The 12600-nt window shown below is 40.5% G+C and overlaps 1 pseudogene; it reads right to left on the bottom strand.

The window, feature by feature from the left end:
• Nucleotides 1-11337: 11337 nt before the first annotated feature.
• LOC101578777 lies at nucleotides 11338-12215 on the bottom strand (annotated as a pseudogene).
• Between the last annotated feature and the right edge of the window lie 385 nt (nucleotides 12216-12600).

Here is a 12600-nt window from a genome sequence, read left to right as displayed (position 1 = left end):
GGAAAGGGAAAAAAAGTTTATAAAATTAAAAATTAGTGGCATTTAAGAGTTATTTACTTTATCAGTGCCACAGAAATAAAAAAATAATGGACCTAGATTCAAATACAAGGCTGTAGGAGCACGCCCTTAGCCTTCCCCAGGCTTCTACTGGTATTCACTAAGACAGCATTCCCCACTAACTCTCTCACAGAGTTACAAGCAATTCTAACATCAAATTCAGTGATTTTGAAACCTTATACAGTAAGGCTCTTTCACTGTGCCTCCAAACAAGTTGCTTAAGAAAAGCGTGTACATGCATATACACAGGTGTGCATGTGGGCACACACGCGTGCACACACGCACACACACACGCCACAGCACAGTGCATACAGACACATGCCAAACATCAAAACATCAAAATGTCTAGACTAGGACATTTTGCAGAACATTTCTTTCAGAGACAGCAGAAGTAGCTCTTTTCAACTTTAATTTATAGATAATTTTGTTATGCTCTGTTAATAAATGATGAACAAATATTTAAAGAACGGGGTGTCAAATCATTATTTTGCCTGAAGTTTCCAGCAATTTAGGTTCTAGGAAGATTTCCACAGTGCAGAATTTTACTAATTTCTCCTCTAAGTACCTTTATGCTCTTGTTCCTTTTTCTTTCAATACTCCCTTTCTTCTCCCTCTGTGAGCCTAACACACACACACACACACACACACACACACACACACACACACACAGTACTTTCCCTCTTCTTTAAACCCATCTGAACAAATAAGAATAGACAGACTCTGATAAACCTGTTAATGCTGAAGTGCAAGCAGCTGCCATAATTTCAGCTGTGTTAATCTCAGCTGTGCTAATCTCAACTGTGTTAATTAGGCAGAAATGCTTGCATGCTAATGAAAGACAGCATTTTCTCAAAGAGGGAAGTTTTAATGAAGGAGTGTTTCCAGTGGAGTGACGGGAGCAGTTTTGGAGCTGGGTCCGTGCGGGCTTGACTCCAGTTTCCTCTCGTTCAACAGAAGTGAACTGCACCACAAATGTATACCAGGTTCTGAAATTGAGGATTATGTAAATCGGGGCTCCAGACATCCAGAAACTCATAATCTAGTTGCAGAAGTAACTGTAAAAACAACCGCCATGAAAAGTAGGGAAATGCAGGTTGTACAAAACAAGAAAAAGGCAATAAACCAGCCTTGGAAAGAGGAATAAACTTCCAAGAAAAGGCAGTATTTGCACACAGAGTACTAATTAGCAAACTGTATTGGAGTTGGTGAAGGGAAAACAGGAGGAGCCAACTTGCCGCCCCTTCCTGTCGCGCGCTACTTCGGGCTTGTCCCTGCTGCGCGTGCGCTGGCCATGACCCATGTCACAATGGCTCTGGCTTATCGTTTTCTTTCACTCTTTCTGTGAAGTCCATGGTGCACTGCTAAAGTAATTATTTGCTCTAATCTGAGGCAGCATACGCACTTTCTGAAATCTCATGCAAGTGTGTGGGAACCCACAAGGGAAGTTGTGCAAGTGACAGTACTAAGGGCATTTAGTGGGTACTCGAGGATTTGTACCTGCATTGGTCACTTTCCTGTCTCTGGGACCAGCGTCTAGTACCCACGATGTACGGGCAGAGCGACTCCATCTCCTAGCTCCAGAGGCTGCTGCCTACTGCTGACTGGCTCTAAGGTAGAAATCCCGTGGCAGAAGGACCGGCTGTGCTGCGCTGCTCGGCTCAGGGTGACCAGGAGACAGCGAGAGGGGATGCACCAAGGTCTGGGGACGGGGTCCCCCGCCTCGGCCGCGCAACGCGCCCCCACCGCCTCGCAGCCCCACCTCCCGAGAGCCAGTCAGCGCGAACTCATCAGCCAACCGACTGATCTGTGGCGGGTGAGCGTCAGACTCCGCGGCAGAGCTGTCCTCCACAAGCCCCCCCTGGGAACCCCTGAGACGGGGGAGGCTTTCGATTCCAAACCATCATAGCAGTCTACACTTTTAATTCATCAGACTTTACTTTCAAGCACTATTCTTACCCACATACCAACTTTAGGATTATTATGAGGATCGTATAATTAATACTTATAAGACTTTCATAACTGTTTGCCCATATAATATGAAATATTTGTTTTTAATTCATAGGGAAATAAATTCAAGGGCTGGGAAAATAACTCAGTGGATTAAAGTGCCTGAAAACAGGAGCAGAGGATGGGGGTTTGATCCCAAGGCCTGCCGTGCTGGACCCGCCCCTGGGGAGCGCTGAGATGTCAATTGAGAGTGGGCTTGGTGGCACACACCTGTAATCCCAGCTCTTGGGAGGCTGTAAACAGGCAGATCACTACGACTCTGATCTAGTTGTGAGACCCTGAACACCCTGTAGACTTTTCCCTAAAATGCAAAAAAGAAAGAAAGAAAGAAAGAAAGAAAGAAAGAAAGAAAGAAAGAAAGAAAGAAAGAAAGAAAGAAAAGGAAAAGAAACAAATAAAGTCAATGTTCCACCATTCCTCAGTAGGTTGCAAACTTCAGGAACAAGACACTTTTCTTCATCTTATTCAATATCACATCCAAGCTGCCTAAAACACTTTCCTGATTAGTTGGTGGTTTGGTTTCATGGGCTACAATAGGGCACAAATGCTTAGGAAACAATATATTTCCTCATGTCTTTTCCATATCTCACTATCAATTATCACATTGTAATATGACAGAAACATTCTTTGTCCCACTTGCAGATTAAGGAACTGATTGCTTAGGGAAGTGAAGAACTACAGAAAAATCTTCTCAGACCCAAGTCCAACCATGGTAAGACAGAGAATGCTGTTGTGTTGTGTGTGTGATGTGCAAGAACCAAAGTCAAGCTTCCTTTGACTCAGCTTTCTTTTGCTGTTCTCTCTTCCTCCATCCTTCACATTGCAACCAGGATTCTATCTCATACATAACATTATTAATTATTAGCTAAAGTAAATTTTGAAGAGTTAGAGAGTGGATTTACTTTGCAAAAACAGTACAGTGTACCCCTTACGTGGCCCCAGGACCAGATACCCAATCTCATAGGTAAGATTGATTGATTTTTAATTAATTAATTTATTTATCTACTTTGTATTTGGTACAGGGTCTCACTATGCAGCTGGGACTTGTAGTGATCCTCCTGTCCCAAGCTCCCCAGTGCTAGGGTTACAGGAGTGCGCCACCATGCCCAGACTTGATCACTGGCTCAGAGTGCCCTGGGGCTGGGGCGAGAGCCGCATGGGGCACCAGGTATCAAACCCTGGTCCCTGTACTTGCCAAGGTAGGTGCTTAGTCCACTGAGCTACCTTGCCAGCCCCCCATAGGTAAGACGCTTCTAAAACAATTTTAGTAACTCAAGTCATTCAAGCAACGCAAGGTGATATGTGTCTCTCCGTTCTCTGTTGGTGCGCACAGAGAGAAGAAGTTAATATTGCTGATCCTTCTTGGTTACCTTTCTCAAAAAAGTTACAAAGAAATCCAGGGAGGAAGAAATGGAGGAAGGATTGGAAGGACAGGAAGAAAGAAAAAGGCAGAGGGGAAAAAAATCACAAATTATTGCTAATTTACTGTATATCCAAAAAATTGGTATATGGTACAGAGTAAGTTCAGACTTTTTTTTTCCACATCAACCTTTGTGCACTGAAACTTTGGGCAACTCTAAAGCGAGTCAGCGGACAAGAGACTTCGCATGTGTGCTATCTCACTTGTAATCTTGTCGGGAATTCTTTTCAAAGTTCTCACATTTTAGAAATAGTACACATAACTAACATAAGAGAATGCATTTGACTGGATAGAACACTCATAGTGAGCACCAGGTAAGTTAAAATGAAATGATAAGGCAACTTATTTTTGTGATGGCGACGCAGTGAACCTGCTGAAGGAGAGTGGGATGGGTGTGTGTGGATGTGTGTGTGTGTGTGTGTACGTGCTATGGCATTTGACTTGGAATCAATTACCATAACCAAATACTAGTTAAGTAATGGTTATTTTTCATCACTCATATCTCGGGATCCACAATTAAATGGTAGGATCCCGGTCCAAGCCCTTATTTATGGCAACTCACGCTTTGTTCTGCCAGCACCCTGCATTGAGAACATCGCTCTCATTCTTGGAAGTGCCACCTCTGTATCCAAGACTTCCATTAGGTCAAGATTAATGGGACTCGTGAGCATTCTGTTTCTATGCTTGAAGACCTCCCGCCTCCCAATCCCAGCGCTCCTCTGCTGTGATCTGTCATCATGACGCCGCCACCTTTGGGATAATGGATGTGGAGCCCCGTTTAGAAACCCTGTCGTGGAGCTGACTCTGCTTTCTCCCTCCCACATCCCTTCTTCTTCTCCTCAGAGAGCACTAATGCTTACATTTTGAGTAAAGAAAATGGTTTTTTAAAAACTTCTTCAGAAAAACACATAACATTTACTTAAAAATTGCAAGAATTGACCTCAAGTTACCCAGCTTTATGGATATTCTAAAATCCTTCATCTCTATTTGAAGGAGTTCTACAAGTTCCAAAATAGGCTGGGCTAATTAAGAAGTTTACAAGATTAAATTCAGAGTTTTCCAAAAGCTCTTATCCTAGAAACAATAAAAATTCATAACACAAGTTAATTATTTAAACTTGTAATACACTGGGAACTTAAAATCTCTACCTTTCTACTATAGTATCTGTGGGAATAAATTTAATGCTTCTTAAATTTATTTTTAACTAACAAAAACAAAAATTATATAGCTTTATGAGATACCATTTATTTTCTTGCAAATTTTACCTGAAAACATTCTTAATTGCATGGATTTGATTTTTCTTTCCTTATTTTTGATAATACTGGATAGGGTTTGTTGATTTTATTTAGTCTTTCAAAGAACCGACTCTTTAGTTCATTGATTCTTTGTATTGTTGTATTAATCTTGATTGAATTAATTTCTGCTCTGATTTTTATAACTTCCTCCCTCATATGAGCTTTGGGCTTGACTTTTTTTCTAGAAGACTAAGATTCAACGTTAGGCTGTGTATTTGAGCCTGTTATGCTTTCCTGGCATGTAAATTTACTGTTATAAATTTCCACATAAGACTGCTTTTAATGCATGCCATAAATTCCAGGATGTTCTACTGGGCATTATAATTGATTTGTAGAAAGTGAGCAGACAGCAATTTTGAGATAATTATCTGATAGAATTTGATATGGAGCAAGCACCTTCTGAAAAAGGCATGCAAATGTATTGTAAATCAATAAGCAAAGTCACATAAACCAGTTTTCAAGTGTGTAACTGTCTTAGTTACTTTTCTCACTGCTGATGCAAAATGCCCAATGCCAGAGTTAAAGATGGAAAAATTTATTTAGCTCACAGTTGTATAGGTTTCAGATCATAATCAGCTGCTTCCAAGGCAGGGTGACAAAAGGCAGAGGACAGCAAAAGCAATAAGTGATAAATTTCATACTATGGAAAAAAGAAAGAAGGGAAAAATATATAAATATAGAAGGAAAGCTGGGATAATTGTGTTTCTGATTTCTATTGGTTTATTGAAAGGAACAGTTAATGCTAATTTTCTTCCTTGCAATTTATTGCCCAATTTTGCAAGCTTATTTCTCGTAGTATGAACAACTGATTTTAAGACAGCAATATGCAATATAACAACCACAGTTGAATTTCTATCATCTTGCTGGGTGAAACTCTGTATCATTTTAAATGTCATTTATTCTTTTTATTCTCTTTAAAAAGTAAAACAAATTTTTAAAAAATTAAAAAGCAATAAGTGGGAGGAATAACAAGCACAACAACAAGACTCTGTATGTCCCTTATATTGTATTATGGCTACCCTTCCAAGGAGAGGTATTGTACTCACACCCTTAATCCTAGATAGACCAACCAGGAGAGTAATCTGCCAAGCACACACCCTTTATGCCAACAACACACATTTTAGATTCAGCCACCTCTGAAAAAACCCTATGGTCACATGAGGTTTTCGGGGACACCCAGACACAAACCGTGACAATAGCCAAGTTATTCCTGGGGAAAGAGAAGCAAATTTGTACCTTTCCTTTCTCCTATTTTCTTTAACATATCTTTCCTCTTGCCTGTTTAAGCATCAAAAAGTTAATGTAGGAATTGTATTGTTTTGTTCAAAATTCAAGAATTGATCACTTGCATGCTCTCTCTCTCTCTCTCTCTCTCTCTCTCTCTCTCTCTCTCTCTCACTATCTCACACTGAGGTTTGATATTTGAGTCTAGAAAAACAGCAGCAACAGACTAATTAAAAAGAGAAAAAGTATTCAGATTTATCATGTGTTAGACATCAGTGAAAGATGATTATCCGTTAACTCAGAAACTTGCAAAACCTCCTTCAAAGGAGACAGAGAAGTGGGAACATTTGCGAGTTAGAGAGGTAGTTAATGACCCTCGGGGAAGTAAATGGACCCAAGGAGTACACGGAATTTTTCTGGGTTTGGTGTTTACTTTCAGTCTATTCTGTGACAATTTTGATTTCCCCTGGTTGATAAAATAACAGAGATGATAAAAGATAAATATATGTATGTATTTTTTTCCTTTGGCAGGTCTTTAGCTGTAGACAAGGGAACTTCAGAGAAAAGCCTCATTGCATTTGCAAATTCCCAAATATCTTCAATTAAAAATAACCAGCTTACTCCTGGAGTTCTTCCACAATCAATTCTTCTACAATATTCCCATGAACTCTTGAGTTCCTGTGTTTAGTGTAGTCGTTTCTCTGGCAGATCTGGGATGCTGAGATGATAGAGCAAAAAGTGAGGATAGAAAAAGTAAGTGCTCCCTTCTGTTCTTGTACATTTTATCACCATTGTTCACTTATTTTAAGTAGAAAATATGGTTTGGTTTCAAAAACTCTGATAGGATACAAATGCTTAGGGATAAACCATATTTCATATATTCTGTTTTATTTGTCATATATATCATATGCTATATGTTATATATTATATGTTAGATAGATGAAAATGGACGTAGTCTTATCTTTAATCTAAGAAACAACTTGCTTAGTGGGAAGCTAAAAACCTTAGAACACACTCCCTTCATTACAAAAACTCCTACAATTTGACCTTATATAATAGGCTAACCCATGCATAAGTTCAGTGCAAATTGGATGAAATTAAAAGTCTGGAACATGATATTATTTTTGATATCTATTCCTGCAAGTTTGCATTGTCCTGTCAGCCCCCACTTGCCTTTACTTTTCCTCTATTTGCCTAGAACCGAGGTGTAGCAGACTGAATCAGATACAGCTCAACATTGAGCTCTACACTCTCTTGTATATCCACCTAATTTCCATGGTTGAATGTCCCGTTGCTCTACTGGATTACAGAGCTCCTTAAAGGAGACTGTGCCATCCACAGTACTGGCCTGGTGCAGGGGATTCCCACATGTGTGCATTTAATTGACTGATTAAACTAGAAATCCCACTGGACTTAACAGACAAAGAATGCATTATTTAGGGCTGGCCAGATAGCTCAGTGGATTGAAGAGCCTGCTTAGGCACATACAGGGGCCATGGGTTTGGTACCCGGCCTGCCTTGCTAACCCCGTTTCCAGGGTATGCTGAGATAGTAAGTGAGACTGGGCATGGTGGTGTGTGCCTGTAATCCCAGTGCTTGGGAGGCTGAAAACAGGAGGATCACTCCAAGTCTGATCTGTGCACTGAAATCAGTAGATCCTGTACTAAATACATAAAAATGCATTATTTAATTATTTTATGTTATATCTAATGTTTTTATATTGATTGATCTTGTCAGTGTAACAAGTTTAAAGCAGTACAACCACACACACACACATGCGCACACACACACACACACACACATATGCACACACTTTACCTCCCCCCCCCCAAAAAAAGCAGTGCAATTAGTGAAACTTGTAGGTTTTAGATGTTGAAAACAGCATATGGGTAGAAGCTGAAAAAATACGTGGTGCTAGACAGTAAATTGAGTTATCCTGTCATCTCTTGGTGTTGAGAACTGGTTTTCCTTTTCCATTTATAGTTATTATATTATGCTTATTAGTTTTAAAACCACCTTGATTTTCAGGGTGGAGAATACTGAACTGAAGAATAACTGACTGTATATTTTCCATGAGAACACTGAGTACAGTACTCGGCTGAGGATTCCAGCACTAGAATTATATTACTGGCAATCTGAAGACACCTAATACAGTCTTATCAAACGCTAGGCCTCCATCCAGACGTCCTTAATGCCTTCCATTTAGAGATCAATTAAATTATCTGCTCAGAATATCTTGTGAGTACTTGGAAGGCTTTTTATGAGCACTCAAGGATAAATATTTTTAAAAACACTATTTTCAGTAGACACGAACTCATTAATAATTACTGCAATAGTAGAGTGCCTTCTCTTTAAGCTAAAAATACCAGGAAATGAGGCCCACAGATGATATATATTTTCCTAGAGAAGTGAGAGCTTGTACCCATTGCAACATCTTCATCTGCCTTTTATTGCTCACTACTTACGGGGTGTTGTTGTTGTTGTTGTTGTTGTTGTACGCTTTCATTAGTCCCTTGTGCATGATTTCACCCATTTGAATCTCTCTGGGGATTTCTTTTTGTTTCAAGATGCTTGCATAGGTATGAAATTCTACCTTACATGGGATTTAAAAATGATGATTCCTATTTAAACTATTTTGTCTGTTTAGAGCCCTTTTCTGTACCTTTCCACTATTCCGCCACCATGATAGGATAGTGTTACCGGCGTAGCCAAGCACCTTTCCTAATGTCTAAGAGGAAAACTTTCTGGCCATCCAAGGAGACCCTTAAATAGTGAAATTTTTCTAAGACCTTCTAGAATACTGCATTGTATATAAATTCACATTTTATAGCTTAATCTTCCAACCCACTTTTTAAACAAAAGCTTTCTGTCATTCTGTCATTTAAGCTGGAATTCTCTAAATTTCTCCATTACATTTTCTTTCTTAATTTATATATATTGAAATAAATATTTAATTCCTATTATATTCAATATGAAGTTACTCAGCTTTGTGTCTGTCACAAGGAACTGCTCCATAGTTTAAAACTTCATATGTGTGAGCACTGTCGTATTTAATTGATTTGTTACTTGTAAGAATGGGGTGGCTCTGGGGTTCGCACTGAATCCCAAAATGGGATTAGTAGTGGGTCGTTCGCTCACTACTAAAGGAGTGAAAGCTCACTGTGCTCTCTGTGAAAGCCTGAGAGAATGTCTCCTCTCCATGTGACTCTCCTCAGGCACACTCTGTACGGCTGACACTGAGAAGGGTCTGCAACCTGCAGTGCAGGGTTTCAGGGTGAATCCTGAGGGGACTTGACTGACCTTGTCAGATACAAAAGCTACATTTCTTGCTATATAGGTCCTGCTTTATCTTGGTCTTAACCATCCAGCAGAAAGTATGAAAACAAGGTATAAAAAGTAAAGCCATATTAATACGCTGAGCTGTGAAAGGCTCAAGTCAACAGCTTCTGACACTGCCAATCCTACAGATAACCCACTACTATTATGGACTACTGGATTATATTGGAATATTTTGCTGAATTCACCCACCTACAATATTTAAATAACAGTGGAATACCTTTCTCTGACAAAACTAAACAAAAATGGTGATACAAATGAACATCCGACCATTTGGTATCTGTATACTCAAAATAGTTAGGATAGATGTACAGCTACTTTCTCTTAATTCAATGAGAAGAAAGATTTGTACTAATGGTATTTGGACAAGATATCATGTCTGCAACTTGTACAATGAATAACCACTGAGAAGACAACAATATGCAATGTATTAATTATTGAAACTGTCCTACTAATCGGTTTTGAAACTGTCTCATTGCTATTTGTTTCTCAATAAAATTGTTTTAAAAAATAAAGGAGAGAAAGAATGGCAAGTGTGAGATTAAAAAACCATAAAATCTTGGTGTGATAATGTTATTGATTACATCAAATCTTTATCTTCTTTTCTCTCTTAGTAGACTCCAGGTCAAGGTTAAATTTAGCCAATTAGGAGAGTCACCCAGAGAAATCTCAGAGTGCTTTTTCATAGCTTTCTTTAGGGTTTCTGAGTAGGTGGGCTTTAAAGAAAGCTTGAAGTTATCTTTTTTTCTTTTAAAAAATGGTCTAAAACAAGACCTCTTCTAAATTTGTTTATTATGGTTTTATCTGTCCTTGTTATACTGATTTTTTTCAATAAATATTTCAACTAATATGTGAATAAAGGAGAAATCACAAGATTTACCTTTTCAGCAAGTCCTGTACTAATACTGCTCCAGGGACTTAAAATAAAGCTTATAGAAATAGAGATAAGAACAGGTTTGACCAGAAGGAGCTATATGCCTTAAATGATTCAAAACAATTTAAGCCAGGATTTGATGAATTATCAAAGACTGTGAAAAGTGGTACATTTGTTCACATAATTAGAGCATAAGAGAAGGTAGAAAAGTTACACTCATTCATCAGTATATTAGTCACGACCTTCTAGAGGTGACCAAAATAAACGGTGAGTGAGTAAACGTGTAAAGCGCAGCACAGTGAAGGGCAGATTGCCATTAATAGCCCTCAGAATATCCCACCTCGCTGGAGAGCACACTTATCCCAATGTGCTTGCCTCCTAGAGCATTTCTAGGTTTTGTTGGATGTCTTCGGGGGATGTGACAGCAACACAGGTGTGTGCTGCTGTGTCCCACCAGACAGAGAGGCAGGGCTGTGCGGCCATCACGGTGCTCCTCATCCACCTGATTGACTGGATCTGGCTCCATCGACACCTGTCTCCTCCTGAAAGCCAAAAAGGACAAGGAAAAGTACAGTGTGCAGAACAGCAAGGGCGAAAGGGAGGAGCAGAGCCAACCCTCCAGTTGCACTCAGGCTGTCCGCCCCAGGCCAGGGGTAGCACTCACACCTATAATCCCAGCAGCACCCATAGTCCCAGAACTGCATCATGAATTAATCCCAACCGCTAGAAGTCCTCCCCATGACTACATGAGGCTTTGGGGGAACAAGTAGACACAAATCATAACATGTCTTTACTATAGTTTTATGCTTGTGCACTCAGGATACTTTTCTGTCACACCCCACATTTTCTCTAAAAAAAATACAACCTTTTTATTGTTAAGTCATAAAGAAGCATCAAAATTAAAAGGCAAAAATTACAGGAGAAGACTTAACAAAACTACTAGGAGCATCAAAGGAAGTGAAAATGGTACTAGGCGCAGGGCGATTATGAGCCTGGTAGGACACAGGGAGAACAGTGAGCGTGTGCTGAAGGCACTAGGGGAGAGGATCGGGTGAAATTTTGATCTTAAACAAGCGCCTTGATAAAGAAATAATGGGACAAGATTTCTCAACCCAACTATGTGCTTAAGAGTCCTCCTCGCCATTGGCGCTGTTTCTGTCATGCTCTTCCTCCTCAGCCTCTTTTCCATCATCCTTCATCAACTCCAGCTGGTCCTCCGCCCGATCTTCATCTTCATCATCATCCAGTAGCTCCCCCTCCTCAGCAGTCATCTGCAGCACCCTCAGACTCCATCTTCACATTAGTCTCGTCTTTCTTCTGGGAGGTGGTGGCCTGCTCCTCTTCAGTCCTATCGTTCTTCCTCTCCACTGCTTGTTTACTCTGTTTCCAGTAAAGAATCCACTTTTTGTTTTATCTGGGTCAGCTCCTCCTTAATGGCCTGAAGGTCATCACCTTTCAACTATCCAGACTTGGCTGAAGGTCCCTGCTGGCCGCTCTCAGAATTGAAGCCACTTTTGCCTCTTCGGGAGGGGCTTCCTGATGCATGCTGGTGTTTCGAGGGCACCACAGCCCAAGCAATAGGAGGAGGAGGAACACGTGCTGGGGACTGTACATCCTGCCATAATAATCACGCTGAAAGTCGTAGTCCAAGTCAGAAGAGGAGCTGAGTCGAGGGGACAGAGCAGGGTGTTCTGGGGCCGACCCGGACGTCTCCGTTGCAGATGGTTTCACACCGGCTTTTCCTCTGCTCACTTCTGGCTCTGCAGCCAGATTAATACCTAACACCTGCCCAGCAATCATCTGCCATCAGGCGGACATTTCTCTCATTAACATACTGCACAAAGGCAAAGCCCTTGTGAACAGAGCAACCCACAGCGTTGCCATACTTCCAGCAGATGGCCTCCACATCAGATTTCTTCACCACCAGAGGGTTCAGATTCCCACTGAACGCTCGGGAATTCAGGGAGCGAGGATCTGTCTTGTTGGTAACATTGCTAGCCATCGTGTTTGAAGATAAAGTTGCTGACAGTAACAAAAATTGTAGCTGAAGATCAAAAAAATCTCACAGGAGCGAGATAAGAGAAGAGATCCGATTCCGAATCTCCTGCTCCAGGTTCTATGCGGAGTTGACTGCTGCTTGAGGTCAGCAACGCGGCAGCAACCACTCACTCTCTGTCTCTTCACCACACCTCATATTCTAGGAAGTTGGAACTGAATACAGTACCTAATCCTCAGAGATTGTTAAGCCAGCAAAAGATGAACATTTGCACTAATCAGTAATGCTGTAACATCAACAAAATTGTATGTGATCTGTGAGGTAGGAATGATTATAGTTTTAGTGGTGGAAATGGTGTTCAAGGAAGAATTCACTGGAATATCTGCATGAG

The sequence above is a fragment of the Octodon degus genome, unplaced genomic scaffold (assembly GCF_000260255.1).
Source record: "Octodon degus isolate 3935 unplaced genomic scaffold, OctDeg1.0 scaffold00348, whole genome shotgun sequence".
NCBI classification, from domain to species: domain Eukaryota; kingdom Metazoa; phylum Chordata; class Mammalia; order Rodentia; family Octodontidae; genus Octodon; species Octodon degus.
Note: the sequence above shows the minus strand (reverse complement) of the source record. Positions and strands in the feature narration are given on the sequence as shown.